The sequence below is a fragment of the Calliphora vicina genome, chromosome 1, assembly GCF_958450345.1.
Source record: "Calliphora vicina chromosome 1, idCalVici1.1, whole genome shotgun sequence".
In the NCBI taxonomy this organism is placed as follows: domain Eukaryota; kingdom Metazoa; phylum Arthropoda; class Insecta; order Diptera; family Calliphoridae; genus Calliphora; species Calliphora vicina.
Genome location: NC_088780.1, coordinates 33,676,118 through 33,697,156, shown reverse-complemented (window position 1 = coordinate 33,697,156; position 21,039 = coordinate 33,676,118). Strand labels below are relative to the sequence as shown.

The window sequence follows — 21,039 nt, the reverse complement described above, 5'->3', positions numbered from 1 at the left end:
TTGAAAGCAAGTGAAATTCAAGTCTTGAATTATATTCAAGCAATTGTATTACAATTTATATCAGTAGCATTCTACAGTAAAAAGGAAACATAAATTCAAGCCATATGTTTTTTTGTGGAATATCATATAATTTTTTCAAATATTTTTCATGTTTAAAACATAATTACTTTAGCAATCAAGTCAAATTCCAACAAAGTGTTAAAGTGTTTGAATTGTTGGGGCTTTGGTGCTTATTGTGTAAAAATGTACATATATTTTTGGAGAAATTAGAAATATATTTCATCTACCAAAAAATAAAGCATTAATATTTCAAATTAATTTGTGTTTTTTTTAAACTTATAAAGTAAATTTTAAAATAAGTTTAAAATCTAAATATGTTTTATTTTAAATTTAATTATCTACAATAACAACTTTTTCTTTTATATTTACTTTAAAAATAAAAAAAACAAAGAGCAATAAATATTAATCATACGCCAGAAACAAAGGGAAAATAATATTAATACGTCACGATGTATGATGATTACAAATGTGTAAATTTTTATGTAAGTATTTTTTTCACAAGAATAATTAAAAATTTGGTAAAAAATTTAACATATCTATGACAACTTTAAGTGAATTTATGACATTTGAGATAAATTCACTTAAAGTCAATTCAATCTTAACTGCGAATAAAATAATCTTAGAAATTCATTCTATAAAACCGTTTCCGTAAAACTAAATATTTATCATTATTCAAAGGCTATAAAAATCAGAATTGTTGTTAAATCCAATTATATATGGTTCAAGCAATTTTACGTTTGTTAGAAAATTTAACGAACATTTTGTGTCGCGTTTCCTAATACATGATTTACTTTCAAAATTAAAAGTACTACTGAATAAAGCTTATCAATTAATTCATTATCCATGCGGCAATGACTACTGGATAGAAAAAAGCCATTATTTTAAAATTAGATAAATTATAAAATATAAAACGTACTGACACAAATATTAAAAAAATAACAAAACATTTATGAGTTTTATGCGGAAAAAGTAATAGTGCTAAAATTGACCACTATTACCAAATATTTTGATAAAAAATTTCAGAGAAAATTAGGTGAAAAATAATTTTGGTAAAAAATGGTGGTAGCAACTTTTTTGATATCAACCCAATAAGCATTTTTACTGGAATTCAAGTAGAAAGCAAGTGTAATTCAAGACTTGAATTATAGTAAAGCAATTGAATTATAGATGTATTACAGTTTATATTAATGGCATTCTCCAGTAAATAGAAAATATAATTTCAAGCCATATTTTTTTTTTGTTTAAAACATAATTTATTTGCATTCAAGTCCAATTCCAACAAGAGCTTTTCGGAGTAGTCTAGATGATAATAAGGGTCCTCATGTAAACGCTTAAAAGCCTCGCAAACTGTGCAATCTGTGCATTTTTACACTCTCGCAAATTAAATGTCAAAAAATGTATGGAAATTCGTTTGCACAACTCCGATAAGTTTGCGCGACAATTTAGACTCGCAAACTTGAATTTATTGTGCATTTGATGAATCAGCTGCTTTTGTTTACTTTTATTTATAAGAAATAAAAATCAAATAAAATATAAAAATTTTGTGCATGTGAAATTGTGTAACTTTGGAACAGAATGATTGTATTAAATGACATTGTGTATGAAAACATTAACCAACAGCTAGAACATAAACAAAGTCCTCCAAACTATGTATACCACCGTTTGTTCCAAAGATTTAACTTTCATTCAACATTTTAAAATTAAAATTTATACAATTTGAAAAAAAATTATTAAAGCTTTTGTTGAATTCATGTATTTTTATTTGACAAATATAAATTTTCTGTATAAACTTGCACAAAATTGAAAAGGTGGGTTCATGAAACATGTCGCGCAAATTTGCCCATTTGCACAAATGGGAAACTTAAGCGTTTAAATGAGTACCCTTAATATATTTCAAATATTTAATTAAAAAATTCATGATTTAAATTATTTTGTTTAAAAATAAATGAATAAACTTAATATTGCAATTATACTCAATTCCAATTGACTGTACAGACAAAAAAGTTGTGGGTAATTGAATTTGTAGCTAATCGCATCACTCAGCCCTAATTTCTGCTGTGGCTGACAAAATTTTAGTTTTGGTGATAAAAATTTAGATACCTCAATCGTAATTCTTTTTTCTCAATACGACTTTTTTGTTTAGAATCGAACAAATCTGTGAATATAATCAAATCATTCGATGGGCTACAAATTTGGTCATCACAATGAATGTGTTTTCTCTGTGCGAAATAATAATTTTGTATTTTTGGTAAAAAAAACAAAACATAGTACGTTGACATACCACAAAATGAACTTAGCACTTTTGAAAATGAAAATATTTGCAATTTGTTAGGCCATACATTTATTTTAAAAATCTTGTATTAAAATCTTAATTTTCACAAAAACTGGTCTTAGCTCATTTTTTACGTTTACATACTAGAAAACGAACTTAGCGCTTTTGCATACCACTATATAGCTGCGAGAAAATGGAAATAATTGCAATTTTTTATTCCAAGATTTTATTTTTACTTATTTTAACGTCTCGTATTAAAATCTAAATTTTCAAAAAAAAACTGGACTTAGCTCATTTTTTCTAAGCTATCGATACTAAAAATTATACGAATTTGTGTAGAAAGACATGATCAAAAATATCATCAATATTTATGAAACCACCAATTCTTTTCTATCAAATAAGTTGAGAAAAAAATATTTTTTTTTTTGAAATATGATGGGTATTTAAAATTAAACAAACTCAATGTAAAAAAAAATATTAATAATAAAACAGTGTTGCCTTTCTAATCCATTGATAAAATTGAGGCTGAAAAATGTAGCATATTTCCGGGGTTTTATTGTAACATTATTTGAAAAGAACAAGTTAACTGCTTACAAAACTACATTTGTTTTAGAAAAGAACACAATGAAGGATAAAAGTCAGAATTAGGACATCATTTATGCCAGAAATGAAAACACCATTAAATTAAAAACCTCTTCTTTTATATCATATCTTAATATTTTTAAAATACTGCTGATATTTGCTTCCAGATTTTTACTCACAGAGATTTTCACGATGATTTTTTTAGATTATTTTTTCACTTTAGCTTTAATTTATATTTCTTAATTTTTGTTTAGCTTCTGGTCTTTGAAATATGTTACTTTTCTAATCTCTTTATTTGATATATTTTCACTGTATTTTAAAATCATTTTATAACTAAATATGGCTATGGTTTGGAACTTAGAGAAACTATACATATAGAGGAAACTCAAGCAAATAAATAACTCAAAATAAGCCAACATAAGAGAGTCGTTTTTGTTTTCACATAGTTTTTTTTTTAATAAAACATTCTCACTACTTAGGTTTTTGACAACTAAGTTAGGTCTTTGACAGGATAGTTTTCGATCTATGGGTATTTATCTATAGTTTGGAAAGTAAAATTATTTTCCATCTTGTTTTTTTTTTTGTATTTTGAACTAATGCTGAACTTGATATTTTCTTAGATTTATAAATGTTTTGCTATTCTTTATAATTTTTGTTAAAATTTTGCTTTATTTATATAGAATATGCTTGATTTTTATTAATTGGACACTTTTCTTATTGCGAAGGCGTATGATTATTATTAATTAAAATGTTTATATTGTAGTTAGAATTTAAGAATAATTTCACTCAGAATAGTATTAAACGTAACTGGAGCTAATAATATGCTAACAAAACTGCTTAAGAATTTTCCAATTATTTAAGTATTACTTTAGAGGGCAAGAGTTACTTTTGATAAAAGTTAACAGCCTAACCACAAAAGCCTTAAAGTCAATTTTAAGAACATAAAGTTGACCATATAACAAATTTCACATATATAATTTAAAATATTGTTTTATTATTTTAAAATAAGCTTTTTGTTTTGAAATTTTATGTAAATTTTGTTTTTTTTTTAAATTTTTGAAATTTCTTTTTTTTTATTTACATTCATTAAAAAATATTTTCATTTATTTCAATGTAGGAGTTGGAAAAAGTTTTGAAAGCCTTTTTAAAATATTTCTTATGGTTCAAAAACAAAAAGATTTATTTTAAAATAAAGTCGACGTTAACAAAAATTAACTTAAAATTTCTTTTATAGTTAGGCTGTAAGTATTTAAATAGTTTATTTAATCCAATAACACAACATTTTAATTGTAGTTAATTATGCTTGATTTACTAAATTAAATTTAATTTAATATAAATTTTTTTAGTATTCCAATAGGGCCAAAGTTTAACAGTTTCCAATATGTTCCAAACTTGGATTTGAAAGAGTGTTGCTGGGTTATTGAAATATTTAAATGTTTTCTTTAATCCATTAACTAATATTTTAATTTTAGTAAATTGAAATTTTACATTGACTAAAATTTTACTTAATTTTTAGATATTCCAATCGCCACTTATTTTTAATATATAAGTTTTATTTTTTTTTATTATTTTGTGTAGGGAAAATGGTTAACAGTTTGCAAAATGTTCCAAACTAGGATTTAAAAAATGGTTTCTTTAAATTATTAACTAAAATTTCACTAAATATAAGTATTAAAAACTGCTGTCATGTTTAATATTTAAACTTTTATTTATTATTCAGTAGGGCATAAAAGCTTCGGTACTGCTGACTATTTTTAATTCGAATTTTCGATATTTATCAAGGACTAGTTTTGTAATTTGTGTAAAAAATTTATTTGTTATTTATTAATTAAATTATTTTTATTTATTTAAGCTAATATATTTTTTATAAATTTTAAAATTATTTTGTTTTTATTTAATTATTTATTAAATTCAGTTATTTTTAAAATCCTATTTGGTGGCACTTAAATAAATTATTTGTTTATTATTATTATTGGCTAAATTATTAATTTGTTTGAGAAAAAAATTAACACTTTTAATTATATTTATTTAATATTGCTAATATTTATACCATCAGGATATTATAACGAATATTTGTTAACCGTTTAAGCCGTTTAAACAATTGTTGAATTAACTTTTTTTTTGTGTTCGTTAGTAAAAAATCATTTTTCTTATTTTTTTTTTTTCAAATAAATTACTAAAATGTTTGCACAATTTTTATTTCTTTTTTGTATTAAATTAAATAAATTTTTATCGAAATTTTTTTTTTAAATCTTAAATTTTTTTTTAGATTTTTTTTTGTTGTTTTGTTAAATATTAAGATTAAAGCGCGTAAACACGTAACGTAAGGTTCGCTTGACCTAAGATGAATAACTCTTAAGATGTTTAAGACATGTACTTTTATTTTGAATATATATAAATATATATTTTATATATATATATATAATATATTTATATACATACATATAAGTATAAGTAAAGGAAGAAAAGTGTATACTTTCTTCTTGCTAAAATTTTGCTATATGTTTGGGTATTAAGAGAGTAAAAATGTTGTTGGTTCTTTTTTTTTTCTAGTTTTGTTAAAATATATTTGATTTAAATAATATATGTATATAGATATATTTATATATATATTTATGTATATATATATAATATATATAAAATATATATGAAAATTACGAGAACTCACGCCAAAAGTAGTCGAAGCTAAACTAAACCTAAATAAATGTCTAATGGTCACAATGAGTCTTCTTCGTATGTCGGTGTCTTGTAGTTGGTCTTGGTCTTTTACTTAGGGTTTTTTTGTTGCTGTATATGTATATGAAAGTACAAAAATATTTTTAAAAACACACATACACATCTATACTAGCTAGCAAACACATACATTTAAACACAAGTATTTAAAATACGTTGGCTTATTTACTTGTGTGCACTCAAAACACAACACTATACTACACAAAATACCAGTATAATAAGGCAAAAAGGCAAGCAAGTCAGTCTGCCTTATAGCCAAACTGCCAGCCATCCAGCCAGCCAGTCAGTGAGGTAGTCATACAAACAGCCAGCAAAAGCTACAACACAGTCAGTTGGTGTTTTTATTTGGGGGTAGGGTGGAGGAGCAGAGGGGGGATCGAGTATGTTTAGTTTGTTGTTTGGCCCAGCAAAGTCTTGGTTGTGTGTAACACACATATACACACAGTGGGAGGCAGGGTAAGTATAATGTTAAAAGATACATTTAGCAGCCAGGCAAGCCAAGCCAAGCCAGAGCAAATAAGAAACATCTCATAAGGTTAGATGTATTTGTACACAATATGTATACATCCATGTGTCTAAGTATAAACTTCCCTACTTTAGTGAAAATATATATTTTTGGTGAGCATAAAATATAACATTAGTCTCTGCTGCAGCAGCAGCATCAGCATCTTTCTCATTTTGAGCTTTAGTTTATTATAATATTTTCTATAATATTAAACAAATTCACTCGTCTTATATGCAAACACAACAATAACAACTACAACATATAGTAGATATAAATATGCCACAAAAATACTTGCAGTTTGCAGCAACCATCTTTGATTTAAACACGAACAACAACAAAAAAAACCCAACTCTTATACACAGCTAGACCAACAAAAATACACACACAAGCGTACTCTTAGATAAAACCAGTTATCTATTTCTATATATTATATATATTTAAATATATACATATATATATATATACAAACATATAATAAAAAGCATATAATTTTCTATACAAGTCTAAGTATATATAAAATATAATTTTCATTTTATTCTCTGTGCAAGAGTCCTGTGTGTGCGATTGTGTGTGTTAAAGAAATACAAGGATATAATGCGCAGTTGTACAAAAAAAAAAAACAAAAAAACAAGACGAACATACACTCACAAGGAAATCTTCATTCATACAACAGAAAAACAGCAAACACGAAGACGTTACGAATCTCAACGAAGTAGCAGACAAGCAATCTATATGCTAGCATTAGTTCATGTAGCTGTGTTGCAAGTTAAGACTCAGTGTAGAGAAACTACTTCGAGTTTATGTTTCTAACATTACAATGTTATAAGTATGTGTAAGTGTACGTTTTCGTATATATTATGTTGGTATCCTTACAATAGTGTGTGTTGCCTGGCTATAGTAATGGTGTTATTCTATAATTTTCTTTTCATAATGTAGGTGTTAAATACTTGTACAACAGCAGCAGCAGCAGCATTACAAGTCGTAAATGCTGCAGCAGCTGTTAAGGGAAATAAGAAAAAAGAGGAGTAATATTTTTAAAACAAGATAAAATTCCACATTAGAGAGGAAATGTTTTCAAGGAGCCAAGCAGCTAAAAGGAAACGGATGTAAAACTATGTGTAAGTCTAAGCGAGCAATAAAATATTAAGCAAAACTGGAGAATTTATTCAAGAAATGAGAAGAGTTTTAGAGAGATTTTAGTTTTTTTTTGTTAAGAAATTGTAAGTGATTTTATTAAATTAAAGATATGTAGTTAAGGTATAGTTTTTTTTGAAAGCAATTTCCTTTAGAGAGAAAATGCAAATTTTTTTTTTAACAATAACAACAAATTGATTTAAAAGAAATTAAAAAAAAAATAAAAACTAATAATTGAGTGGAATTGCTGGTATATAAATATTAATGTTTTGGGAAAATACTAAAAATTATAAATATTTTTTTTAAGTGAAGGAATTGCCTATAAAAGAAATGAATATCATGGCGTATGATTAATATTAATTTAGTAAAATTAATATAGAAAATAAAATGAAGAATTTATTCAAGAAATAAGTAGATTTTTAGAGAGATTTTTTTTTGTAAGAATTGTAATTTATTAAGTTGAATATATATAGATAAGAGATAGTTTTTTTTTAAAGCAATTTCCTTTAGAGTGAAAACATAAATGTGTTTTTTTTTCTTCAATAAAAACAAATTGATTTTAAAGGAAATTAAAAAAAAAAAATAAAAACTAATAATTGAGTGGAATTGCTGGTATATAAATATTAATGTTTTGGGAAAATATTAAAAATAGTAAATGATATTCTTTAAGTGAAGGAATAACCTATGAAAGAAGTATATCATGGCGTATGATTAATATTAATTTAGTAAAATTAATATAGAAAATAAAATGAAGAATTTATTCAAGAAATGAGTAGATTTTTTTGTTGTAAGAATTGTAAGTGATTTTATTATGTTGAAGATAAATAGGTAAGAGATAGTTTTTTTTTTAAATCAATTTCTTTTAGAGTGAAAACATAAACGGTTTTTTTTTTCTTCAATAAAAAAAATGATTTTAAAGGAAATTAAAAAAATAAAAACTAATAATTAAGTGGAATTGCTGTTATTTAAATATTAATGTTTTGGGAAAATATTAAAATAATAAATGGTTTTCTATAAAAAATTGAATATCCAGGCGTATGATAAATATTAATTTAGTAAAACTAATATAGAAAATAAAATGAAGAATTTATTCAAGAGTAGATTTTTTTTTTGTAAGAATTGTAAGCGATTTTATTAAGTTGAATATATATAGATAAGAGATAGTTTTTTTTAAAGCAATTTCCTTTAGAGTGAAAACATAAATGTGTGTTTTTTCTTCAATAAAAAACAAATTGATTTTAAAGGAAATTATAAAAATAAAAACTAATAATTGAGTGGAATTGCTGGTATATACATGTAAATGTTTTGGGAAAATATTGAAATATTTATATGGTTTTATTTAAGTGAAGGAATTACCTATAAAAAAATGAATATCCAGGCGTATGATTAATACTAATTTAGTAAAATTAATATAGAAAACTAAACAACTAAAAAGGGAATGAATGCTAAATTACACTCTCCTACAAAATAACACTTTTTTTCAGAAAGCGACCTAATGAGTGTTTTAGGCCTAGTTGAAGACATAGTAAAACCGTTTTCAACGATTTTGAAACACCCTAAAAATTTTGATTTATGTTGAAACTCATACATTTTTAGAACGATTTAAAAATTTTAAACAATTATGGAGAGCTAAAGAATTAGGCTTTCATAAAATGTATGCTTAAAATATACATATATTCCAAGAAATTATGTAAGTTTTTATAAAAAGTTTCGAATATTTTTTACATTTTGCAAATTCAACAATATTGACTTCAATTTTTTTTTATGAAAACCTATTTTTAGAATATGAAATTTATTAAACTTTTTCGAAGAAACTTCCAAACAATTTACCTTGCAAATTAAATTAAATTTCAGTGAATTTATCAAATTAAAAATTGGGAATTTAGCATAAAACAATTTTACTGAAAAGTAGAATAACTTTTACAATTTTCATCCGATTTGAAAAACTAAAACCATGTTTTGTTGACAACTAAATTTTCTTTATATGTTTTTATAAATTTGTTTAAGCTTCCATATTAAAATAAACAATGAAAAGCTACTAAATCCAAAAAGTTGTTACATTTTATTTTTTTGTTATATTCTTAACATATAAATGTATCAAAAAATGCACAACATTTTAAAGCGTGATCAGATTTCTTTTCCAAACCCGTTAAAAAATTTAATGTCTTACAAAAACAGACCGAGTTACAGGTCGATAAGTTCAAGAATATCACTGAAAATTTTTTTTTTTTAGAATAACTTCTAAGGGTGTTTCTGGAATTTGTTTGACACAATTTTTAATGTACTCAGCAAGACCTATAATTTACGCTATTTCGTTTTCTAAGTTTTTTTCATTGTAGCACCGTGTCATTGATAGAGTAATAAGTGTAGATCCAAGAAAAGTAGACAGAAAACAGCACTCTTTTGATTTTTTTTATATATTTTAACGAAATCTAAAACAGTTATTTTGCATTGCAAGTGTTTATTCGGTTCAAAGATATGACGTTTTAAAAATTTAAAAATTTCACAAATTATATGTGACTTTGAACTTTGTATGGTAATTTTCTGAGGGGAACCTTGTATGGGGAGTAGTTACAAATGATGCCCCGTTTTTGCAATACTTTGCAGTATAATTTTATAGTAACTAGAATTAATTTGTGCAATATTTTATCAGAATTTCCGCATAATCAATGTATTTATGACTGATAAAATAGTAATCATAGGCCGATATTACCCATTTTTAATGCCAAACGAACCTTATCAACAGAGAGTATTTCTTGAAGACTTTAAACAAATAGCTCCAATTGTTTGGGCCCTATAGAATCTTACGGGGATGCTGAACATATATACTATCGTGGGTTAGTGATCAGTATTTCGATGTGTTATAAATGCAATGCCAACATCAATATACCGCCCATCTATTTGATGGTGGGTATACAAATAATAAAGGGTTTAAAAAACGATTTTAATAATGGAGGGAAAAGCTTGATGTTATAAAGAAGGAAAGAGAGGAATTTAAAATGTTAAGATTGATTCCTGGCTTATGTTTATATTCTTGACTATAAAATACAAATATCTCAATTTTCTCATACAGTATGTCGATGTTTAAATGATGTAACTGCAGGTTCTCAATGATACTAAAAAAAGATTTTCCCGTACTACGATAATCATCTGATCTAGTTTCAGAAAAATTTGGCCAAAATTATGAAAAGGTTTTTTTGATATAGATTAAGCGATAAATCAACAAAACTAAGTGAAATCTATTCAGTTGTGAAGAATCTTAAATTCCTTCGCCCTAAATCTATAATCTCGCGAATACATACATTCAGATTATGTTATTATTGTTATTTCTGAAACATCATACAAATTACAACAACAGGTATAGAAACAACTCGTACACATATATAATTTAATTTTTTTTAACAAGCATAAACTGCGAAACGTTTTTTTTGTCTGTAGATATACCCAGAGTATATGGGGCGGGAATCGAACCCACTACCTTCTAAGCTAAACTGATAATCTAGCAAACTAGTTAAAAGGAATTACAACACATTTGTTCGAGCTTGTCTCATACATTTGTCCATGGCTTTATATCTGCTTAACCTTTTTAGCTGATTTTCCTAGGAAACAAATTATATTTTTGATTCTCTATTTTGCAAATGATCTTTATTTTTACAGATAGACAGAAGGATATAGGATTTATAAGCATTTTGTAAATACATAATTTGATGTGTTTCTTCATGAATATGTCCAATGGCGTTTTATTTTCTGGCATAAATGATGCCTTTTACACTTGTTTCTATTCTTTTCTGAAAAAAATGTAGTTTGGTAAGCGTATAATGTGTTCTTTTCAAATAATGTTGCCATAAAACCCCGAAAATATGCAACATTATTTGAAGTGAAAATAATCAATTTTATCAAAGGGTTAGAAAATGTTGAAAATGTAAGCAAAAAGTATATAATGATTTTTATTCTATTGTGATCGTTAAAAATGTAACACATTATGAGGGTATGAGGTAACCTTTAATATATGGTACAAAATATGCTGGCAACATTTTATGGCAGAAAAGAAAATGACTTTAGTGTCAAAATTATATATGCACGTTTATTCACCATGAATGGCGGTAAATATTATGACATCTATGGCGTATGATTGATATTAAATAGTAATTTTTTTTTTAGTTTTTAACTGAATACAAATAGACATTTGTCTAGACATATTCAAAGGGAGTTTATAAGACAATGAGGGTGACATCTGAAATGTAATAATTATTGTATAAACATATAAACATAATCACCCTTTCCGCGGCTTATATGTTTTACGCCTACGACAATTTCGAAACATGTTACACTTTATCTTTAATCTAGTATAAAAATTCGCAGATTTTATTGCCATTAGTACATTGTTGTTTAAAGTATATTGAAATATACTTTAACACTTTCACTAATTAAGTAATGTTTACTAGCATAAAAATAGCAAAAAAATAACCTTAAAATTAACATTCAACTAACGAGATTAAAATAGAAATCTTATAAATAATAATAATTTATCGCTTTACTTTAATACTTTAGCAGATAAAAATGTATTTCAGTTTATCTAAAACTAGTTGATCGCCCCGGCTTCGCCAGGTAGCATTTACTAATATTAGTTCTTCAAGTTTCTCCAACCCACGCACACCAGCCTGTTCTTATTTATTTGCAAATAAAATATCAAAATTTGTACTGCATACTTTAGGGAGCTTTTTTATTACAGTTGACTGGACTCACAAAACAAAAAAAGAATTTTCGAGTTTTACCCGGAATTTTTGAATTTTTTTTCTTTACAAACCATCAAAATTTCGAATCGAATAAAAAAAAACAGCCAAATCGCTCCAGCCGTGATGACATTAAATACATGGACCATTTCATTTTTATATACATAGATAAGAAGATGAATATTTTAACTTTCCATACGTTTTTTAAGTGGGCGCCTAAAACTATACTAACAAATAAAACAGAATATCAATATCATATAGTGTTGCGTTGTAAAAATGGCTTATGCAGAACAAATGGTTTCATGTGTTGAATTTCCCAACTGAAAAGTTGTTAGAAAAACAGATAGGGATTTTTGTTGGCAAAATAAAAAAATAATGAATAACCTCAAACTAAAAATCTATGACAAAGTTTGATAAAAATTATAATTGTTTTCTGATTTCATAAAAAAACGATAACTTGTGTTATTCTAAATTAAAGTAATAATCTTTAAAAATTTAAAATTTAAACAAAATTTACAAGTTTTAAAATTAAGTATATCGAGAGCTTATATCCAAAAACTGCTAACATAAAAAAATCTACTTTCAAAAATAGACTACCAATAATTGTACTAATTCTCTTATATATAAAATTGAATATTTTACATGTTATATATATTGTTAGAGTAGGCACATATTGTTCAAAAGAAAATCTAAAACATAATACATGTATTGATTGGATAAAAATTACTACAGACCATGATACAACAATATAAGGTACACTCAGTAGGAAATAAGTTCTCAATTATACAATTCTTGTAACGTCAAACAAAAGAAAATATAAAAAAAAATATGAAAAAATTCAAAATCAAAGTTTGACATTATATTGAAAACTCTCCCTAGTAATTCTACCTTCTACAATTATTGTATGACTGCAGACTACAATTTTTTTAACAGATTTTAAATAACAAAAATGTATGGACAAATCTCAAAACTTTGTATGCTTTAAAATTTATATTGGACCTTATTTAGCAAGTTTGAACAAAATTTGTGTTGACATTTTTTGTATTTGTCTTTGCAGAAAAAGGAAGTATGTAATAAATAAAAATTTTAAACAAAAATTACAACTAAAAAAAGCATTATAAAATTTATGTCTCAAAATAACAAAAATTATTGATATTATATTTGATATTTTTTAAAACCAGCTATTTGTATGAAATGCTTAATATAAGGATGTTTTTGAGTACGAAAGTATAAAAGATCATTGACTAATTAAGACTATAAACAAATTAAAGTGTTCTCAATGTATTAATTCCATTGCACTACTTGACGTATGAGTGACATTGTCTTACATAAATATTTGCGTTAAAAATAAATAAATTCCTATAGAGTTTTGTTATTATTTATTATGTTTTTGTTACTTTGTTAATGTATTACAACTCATTTACCATAAAGCGCGCGAAAGGTTTATTATAATTTTAGTTATTTTTTTATATTTATTTTGATATCTATTTCCGTTTTAATTTTCCGTTTCGTTTTTTGTGGTTTGTTTTTTTCAAAAAAATAAATATATGTATATTGTTATGTTTTGTTTGTTATTTTTTTGTATTCCTTTTGTTTTTGTCGTTATCACAACAGTCTATGTGTGTGACTCAAAATATACTGACGTTATTTTGTCCCCATAAGATCAAGGTATTTGCTTTGCATTATGTAATTTAAGAAACAAGTGTGTGCATATGTTATATATTGGCATATGTGTATAATTTTTGAGTCATTAAGAAACGTTTTATGCTCTTTAGAGAATTTTGTTTGCATATTTTAAGGAGTTACAGTACAGTAGTCGAGATGCATTTAGAGATGTATGAGAAATACTAAGAGAGAGGCTTTCTTAAAAAGGCATCAGCTAAATTAAACAGATTTGATGGTAATATAATTATTTTAGTAATTAAAAAATTAATTAGAGTTGACAATAAAAGCAATAATTAAATTGGTAATTAAAGACATTTGGTTTCTTTTATTTATAAGAAATAAAAATCAATTAAAATATAAAGATTTTTTATATGTGAAAATTTTGTGACTTTGGAACAGAATGGATTGTATTGTGTATGGAAATTTTTAATTTATTTTTATATGACATTTTTATTTTTATATGAATATGTTTAAAATTGCACAAAATTTGAAAGTTGGAAAAGTGAAAGTCGTACCTTCTGTTTATTTGCCTTCTAATTTATTTTGTTTACTTTTTGTAATGACAATTTCCAAAGCAACTAAAAGAAGAGAAAAACTGGCAAGAAAATACAAAAGAAATTATGTGCAAATAAGTTTAATGAATATATAATTGAAATAGAGAAATAGTCCTCATATTAAATCAACTATTTAAATAAAACATAAGCGTTAATTATGTAAAAACCCTCTGTAATAAATCTGTAATTTTGTAGAAAAAACTCAAAGTAATTGTCACAGTGTTTTTGAAAATAAGACACAAAGCTATTAAAAGTTGTTTTATTGATTAAATCACAAACAATTTAGTATTCTATTAAACTAAAAATGCTTAAATCCTGCATTTTAGGATAATCCACCAAAATATGTGAACAACTAAATTTAACCATCAATGTTTTTACATATTTTAATATAATATTTAGTTCTATTTTATGATTTAAATTTTTAAAATCGATTGAAAATATTGAAAGTTGTTAAACTTTTTGTTCGAATGTAACAGTTTTACAGGAATAATGATATATAATTCATGAAACAGGATTAAAACTTTTAGAAAACTGAATTAATACCTTAATATAAAAGAATAATTTTTGAACAAAAAAAAATACTCAATTTTTTTAAAAAAAAAAAAAAAACTTAAAAACATGTAAGTTTTATAATATTATTAAGAAGATCTCTACCAGTGTTTCATTGAGTAATTTCCACAATGTTCATTTGTATTCCCTTGCTGTAAATGGATAGCAGACAAATAATAATTAACTAAAGTGTTCTTAGTGTTCTTTAGCAGTTTTTGAACCCTACAAATAAGTTAAAATTATAATAGTTTTTCTGGGTCTACTTTGCGAGGTTTCCATTTCAAACATAATTTTACTTTAAAAACATATTTTTCTTAAAAAAGAGACTATACAGAAAAGATTATAATAGCATACTGCTAAAATAGCTTCAAATATACATAATGATCTTATGAAATTGTTAGCGCATTGGCTAGTTTGAAATATTTATATTCGTCTACAATAAAATTATAAGAAAAGTTTCTGGGAAGAATAGAGCTAAAGCAACAAAATTGAAACACTCAAAAATTCCCAGTAATAGGCAACACTATATCCAACAATCATATCTAGTAATCCCCAAATGTAGGCAACACTATATCCAACAATCATATCTAGTAATCCCCAAATGTAGGCAGCACTTTTGTTTATATGTACACAGAGAGATATAAATAAAAATTTATATTTTAAATTAAAAACAAATAGAACGAATTTAAACAAATTCGATTTTTTTTTAAATCACAATTTTTTTTTATTGAGTGATTCAAAATATTTTTTAGACCATAATTTCAAAAGATTTTTTGAAAATTTCAATATAAATGAATACAAAATTTCATTCGTTGCTTCGATTGGTTTATAATATGTATAAAAGGCTGTTAAAAATGTTGCTATTATTTCTATTATTTACATTGTGTTTGACGAATCGAATTGATAAAATTTGTATAAAAACAGGCTGTTTAACTGAAAAGTTTCTTGCTCTAAGGTAAAAAAAAATCGAGAATCTAGTTCATGAAACAAATCTTAATTTAAGTTTTTTGAAATAGAAAATTTAAAACATCTTTTTTTTTAAACTTTTAATTTTTTTTTGTTAAATTTTAAAAAAGCTTTGAATATAATTTTTAGGAATTTTTTAAAAATTTAAAAAGAATTAAGTATAAACAAAACATGTTGCTTACGTCAAGGATTCGAAAATATTGTAGCAAAGGAGTTAGTTAGTTAACTTTATTGAGACTTCTTTTTTTTTCATATTTCGAGATTTATAAACATTAAATATTATAGGAAAACTTAAAACTATAACGTATTATTTTAATTACATGAGTATTCAATTGGTAATGCGACTAGCTTATCAATATTTGAGAAGAATTAATTATACATATGTAAAATTAAATGTTAATTTTTAAGAAAACAATGCTTGCTCCCGGCATTTAGCTAATTGTAGCAAAGGAATTAAATATATTTTTCAAGAAAATAAGTACTAAAGAAATACATGTGAACTCCTTGATGTAGGCAACATTTTTAGTTTTTGGCAATTTCATAAAAACGATTTTATATAGAGGAATAAAACCATTTTTTTAACTCAGAAACAAACCAGATTATCAAAATACATGCTGATGATGAAGTGTAACTCATTACAGCAGCCAATATATTTTTTTTCTAAGTAAATTTGAACATTCAGAATAAATTAATTATGTCCGTACGTATGTCCGGCTGAAAATTCTGCATTTGGTATTTCAAATTCAATAGTCATGAAATCATGACTTCCACACTAATGTCTTTAAACTGATATTGTTTGATATTGTTTGTTTCTAATTATATATAACAAAATAAATAATTGTAGATGAAATTATAAATTTTTCCGGTAGTTTAGTCCGAATTATTGTACAAGCTTTTCCAAACATTTTAGCAGAACAGATACATGTTTGCATTGTTACAGTGAAAAGTGAGTTTAGGTTTTAAAATAGGTATCATTAGTTAAACATTTATGCTTATTTATTAATATTTCAGTGTAAAAATTAAAACGTTAACAAACATATTTAAAGAATCATTTTGCAAAAAAAAAAAAATTCAGTTTTATTTAAAAAAAAGGTAATTTTGGTTTAACTATTTTGTGCAGAGTTATGGATATATTAAAAACTTATAATATTTTTATTGAAACTAAGTCACTTCTACAATTTTAAAATTTTTTTCTTTATAAGATCCTTTTTTTTGTAAATATTTTAATATTTTAAAAATGATTAAATCCATTTTTGTTTTCGTTAAAAAAAATAAATAAGGGACAAATTAATTTTAAACATTTTATTAACTTAAAACTTTTGTATTTAAATAAAATTAATATAAAAATATTTTTAATTAAAAAAAACTTTAAAATATTTGAAATTATTTATAAAAAGATTGTGTTATTTTTCCGTTTATTTTATTTCAACAAAACTTTATATTATTTTCCCGCTTTTTAAAAATTTATTGTTATTTTTTGTTGTTTTATTTATTTTTATTTTAGTTTTTTTTTAATTTTTTATTAACAATGTATTTGTTTTTACTATTATTATTATTGTTTTTTTTTTTAATTATGTATTATTTTTATTTCATGTCTGTCTTTTTTAACACTTTTTATATTATTTCCTATTATATTTAATATTTTTAATTTTTTAATAATTATAACTTTTTCCCCTTATTTTTTTTTTGTAAAACAAATCTTACATTTATTGTTTATATTTCTTTTGTTGTAAATTTTTGTTAGTTACAAAAAAACGCACAATTTCGCCTTAAGATAATTCGTAGATAACTAAAGGGAAATAATATGAATTTTGTTTATTTTTGTTGTATGAGACTTTTTTTTTTGTAAAATAAACGGATGTTATTAAGCATAAAGCTTAAGATAAACTACTTCTATTATAAAAATCTCCTAAGATTATTAAGATGAGTAAATACATATTTGTAGCAGAAAGTTCTTAAATTACAAAAAGTGAAAAACAAAGAATCAGCAAAAAAGACAATTAGAGTAAAGCTTTAAACAATATAGACTCCTACGCATGTTTAGATATGCTCAAATAGCAGGTATTAGTTTAATACACAGCTCTTTCTTAAAGCTTACAAATGTATTGCAACAATAACAACAACCATAATAATGGACTCTCTAAACAATTTAGTCAAGGTTTGAGGTGCTAATGAACAAATTAAGCTTACATCTTTACACTAATACTAATGTAAGCTTTGCTCTTTACAGCTCTCTCTACTTTATTTAGTATCTCTTTTGCTCTTTGGTTTCAAGTTATAAATTAAAAGCAGAAAACCGGAAAATAAAAGAGCCTGTAATGAGAGAGAGCGGGTGTTAATGTTCATTTGAGTGTGTGTATGCCTTGAAAAGATGTTTAGCTTAGAGAATTTGCGGAGAATTTATCAAGATTTTGCGGTTTTTTTCTGAGTATATTTTAAAGGTATGCTATTTAAAAGACAATTTTGCTTACCAGGACTCAAAAAAGACTCAAATTATTTTTTGTTTGTTTCTGTTTTTTTCTTTTCTTTTTCAGTTAATGTTGCATATTGTATGTGTTTGTTGGTTAAATTGTTACATTGTTGTTGGTGGTGTCTTTTGATTTAGCATTTTCTTACAAAACTTAAAAATTCTTCTTCATCTTCGTCGTCGTATTCGTAGCAGTAAACATCGTTGTCGTCGTTGTTGTTTTTATTGTGGCCGTGATTGCAGTTGTGGTTTTGAAGTCGTTGCAAATATTAAAAAATTGCACATAAAACATTTTTCCTTAATTACTTAGTTTTCTTTTGTATTTAAAACATAAATTAAAACAAATTTAAAGACTTTTTAAATCGAAAAAGTTTTCTTGAGTTGCATTATTTTCCAACTATATGAGACTTAAGCACTAAACACTTGTGTACACTCAAAAATATATACATATGTAAAAGAAAATCATTGCAGTTGAAACGAAAAGTTAAATTTTTATTAATAACTAATTTCTTGTTGTTAAAAATAGAATTTTTAGAGGTTTCTTTTTTTTTTTTTGGTTGGTTTTTTGTTGCTTGTTTTTTTTTGTTGTTGGTGTTTTTGGAGTGAAAAAAAATCCGAAAATAAAAATTTTTATGTAACGTCGACGTTGATGTTAAGTTTTGTACTAATCGTCTAGTATATGGCAAAAAAATCATTTAGCAAGAGCAAACGCACATAGGCCGCGCAAAAACCCCGGTTTTAGCCAACACATAAAGTATGCAATGCTTGTTTTTTTTATTCGTTTTATTTGCAGTTGTTGTTCCATGTTGTGTTGTACAGCCGTTGTTATCCTTTTTTGCAAGGAAACGCGAAAAAATTCACGTATTCATAAAACAGGCCTACTCACTATTCTAGAAAATGTTGTGTGCCCCAACTACGCTGTTTCTACCCCTGCTTCATCCTCCCCCCACGGCTACTAAAACATCAATTGTTCCCTCTAACTACAGGCTTGCATAATTTTTGGGGAGAACATCTCCTACAGGCAAATATGGTTTTCAGCAGAAACAGGATACAACGAAATTTCGTTTTTTTGCTGTTCAGTTTTGTTGTAGCTGAAATGACGTTGATTTTTGTCTGATGTTTAGTTTAAGGTTAGAGTATGGGTGCAATGACTTTTCATATGTACGCATATAAATGCAAAAAAAATTACAGAAAAAAAAACTTAATAATCAAAACTCTCTAAATTTCTCTCTATGCCGAAATAGCGCTCTTGGTATTAGTGCGCATTTTCAAATACACACATATACATGATCCCCATACCATCATCTTTTCTACTTAGTAGCTTGCTCACTCATTTACATTTCTAGTTTATCCTGTCCCCCTCCACCCTTGGTCTACAAAACTCTCTAATATTTCGCTGCCACTCTTTTTGGTTTTTGTTGGTTTTTTGGCTTTCAGTTTAGTTTTACCCAGTTAGTTGGTTAGAAACGTTTGCTGCATTTTATTGTGCGAATAGTCAGTCTGGCTTTGTCTTTCATCAAATTTACACTCAATTTAGTTGGAGATAATAAAAGTATGGAGCATAGATAGAATAAGTTTTTATAGATTTTAGTAGATAAATTTCGTGTGTGTGTGTACATTTCGTAGTTTTCTTTTAATTTTTATTATATTTCTCCTAATAGTATGCCTTGGTTTTTTTTATTTACTTAAAATAAGTATTTTCCTTTATTTTGGTTAAGAAGTGACATATATTTTTGTGGATTTCTCCTTTAAGTTTCTAAAAGCACATGTTTGCTTAAAAAGTGACTTAACAAGTGTTTAGCAATGTTTGGCAACATTCATTTGCCCGCTGGCAAAATTTGTATGAAGTAATAAGTTAAGATTTCAACGCAGTTGATTATTGATATTGTGTAAGGGTGGCAGTAATGTTAATTAGAATTTGGAGACGACCATTTCTACATAAAGAATAAAAAGTTCTTTGAGTTTGACGTGTCCTATTGCTCATAAATGTAATAAAGAATTCAATATTTTTTGTGATTCTGAGAAAACAGATTTCAATTGATTTTAAGTTAATCATTATTTTAATTATTTTATTGCATAGAAAATATGAAAAATGTAGCATACTTTTTTCATATGCTGTGATTTAAATCTTTTAAGCGAAAATATCGGTACGTCATTTATGTGCATCAGTCATGGGTACATGGGTACATACATGACTGATCGTTAAGGCAGTTTGCCAACAAAATTAAGTTGAAGGAAGACAAAGTTATAAAAGTTGTGTTTATAATTAAATTTCAAAAGCAACAACAACACAATATTAATAGACAGAAAAGGCAAATATATTAATAGAAAAGGAAGCGACGAATAAAAGAAATACCGGAAACTTCACCTTACAGATCTTCTAAAACACTCATTTGCTTATCATTTCACTCTGCCACCTTTCAGATGAAGTTCTAGAAGGACCTTGGATTGCTTTCTACAAAGTTTCATACATATTTATAATTCTAAAGTCTAATGAGGACTTTATTTTACAAGTTTAACGATAATGGATTTTAAATTATTTGTAAAGGTTCTTCCATTAGGGATTTTCGAACTATGACAGTTGATAGCGGCCATATTTTTGAATCTACATCTATCGAATTGGCTGTTATTTATTCAATTTGTTTTGCCAAATCACCATGGACGGATATTGCGTCTAATAACACTTACAAATTATAAAATTGTTTTATCAAATTGACTGATCTGGAGCAGTTTGAAACTGACCCTAATTTTCAACAAAAAATTATTTTCAGCGATTTCTAGATTATCACAAATTCGACGAAATTGTCGAATACCTATCC

At 25.4% G+C, this 21,039-nt stretch overlaps 1 long non-coding RNA gene across 1 annotated transcript in view; it reads right to left on the bottom strand.

Annotated features, from left to right (window-relative positions):
* Positions 1-19,095, bottom strand: part of LOC135948909 (uncharacterized) — a 199,789-nt gene extending 180,694 nt beyond the window's left edge. The window contains exon 1 of the long non-coding RNA XR_010575844.1: positions 18,225-19,095. This is a non-coding gene — a long non-coding RNA (uncharacterized LOC135948909). The remainder of the gene's footprint in view (positions 1-18,224) is intronic.
* Between the last annotated feature and the right edge of the window lie 1,944 nt (positions 19,096-21,039).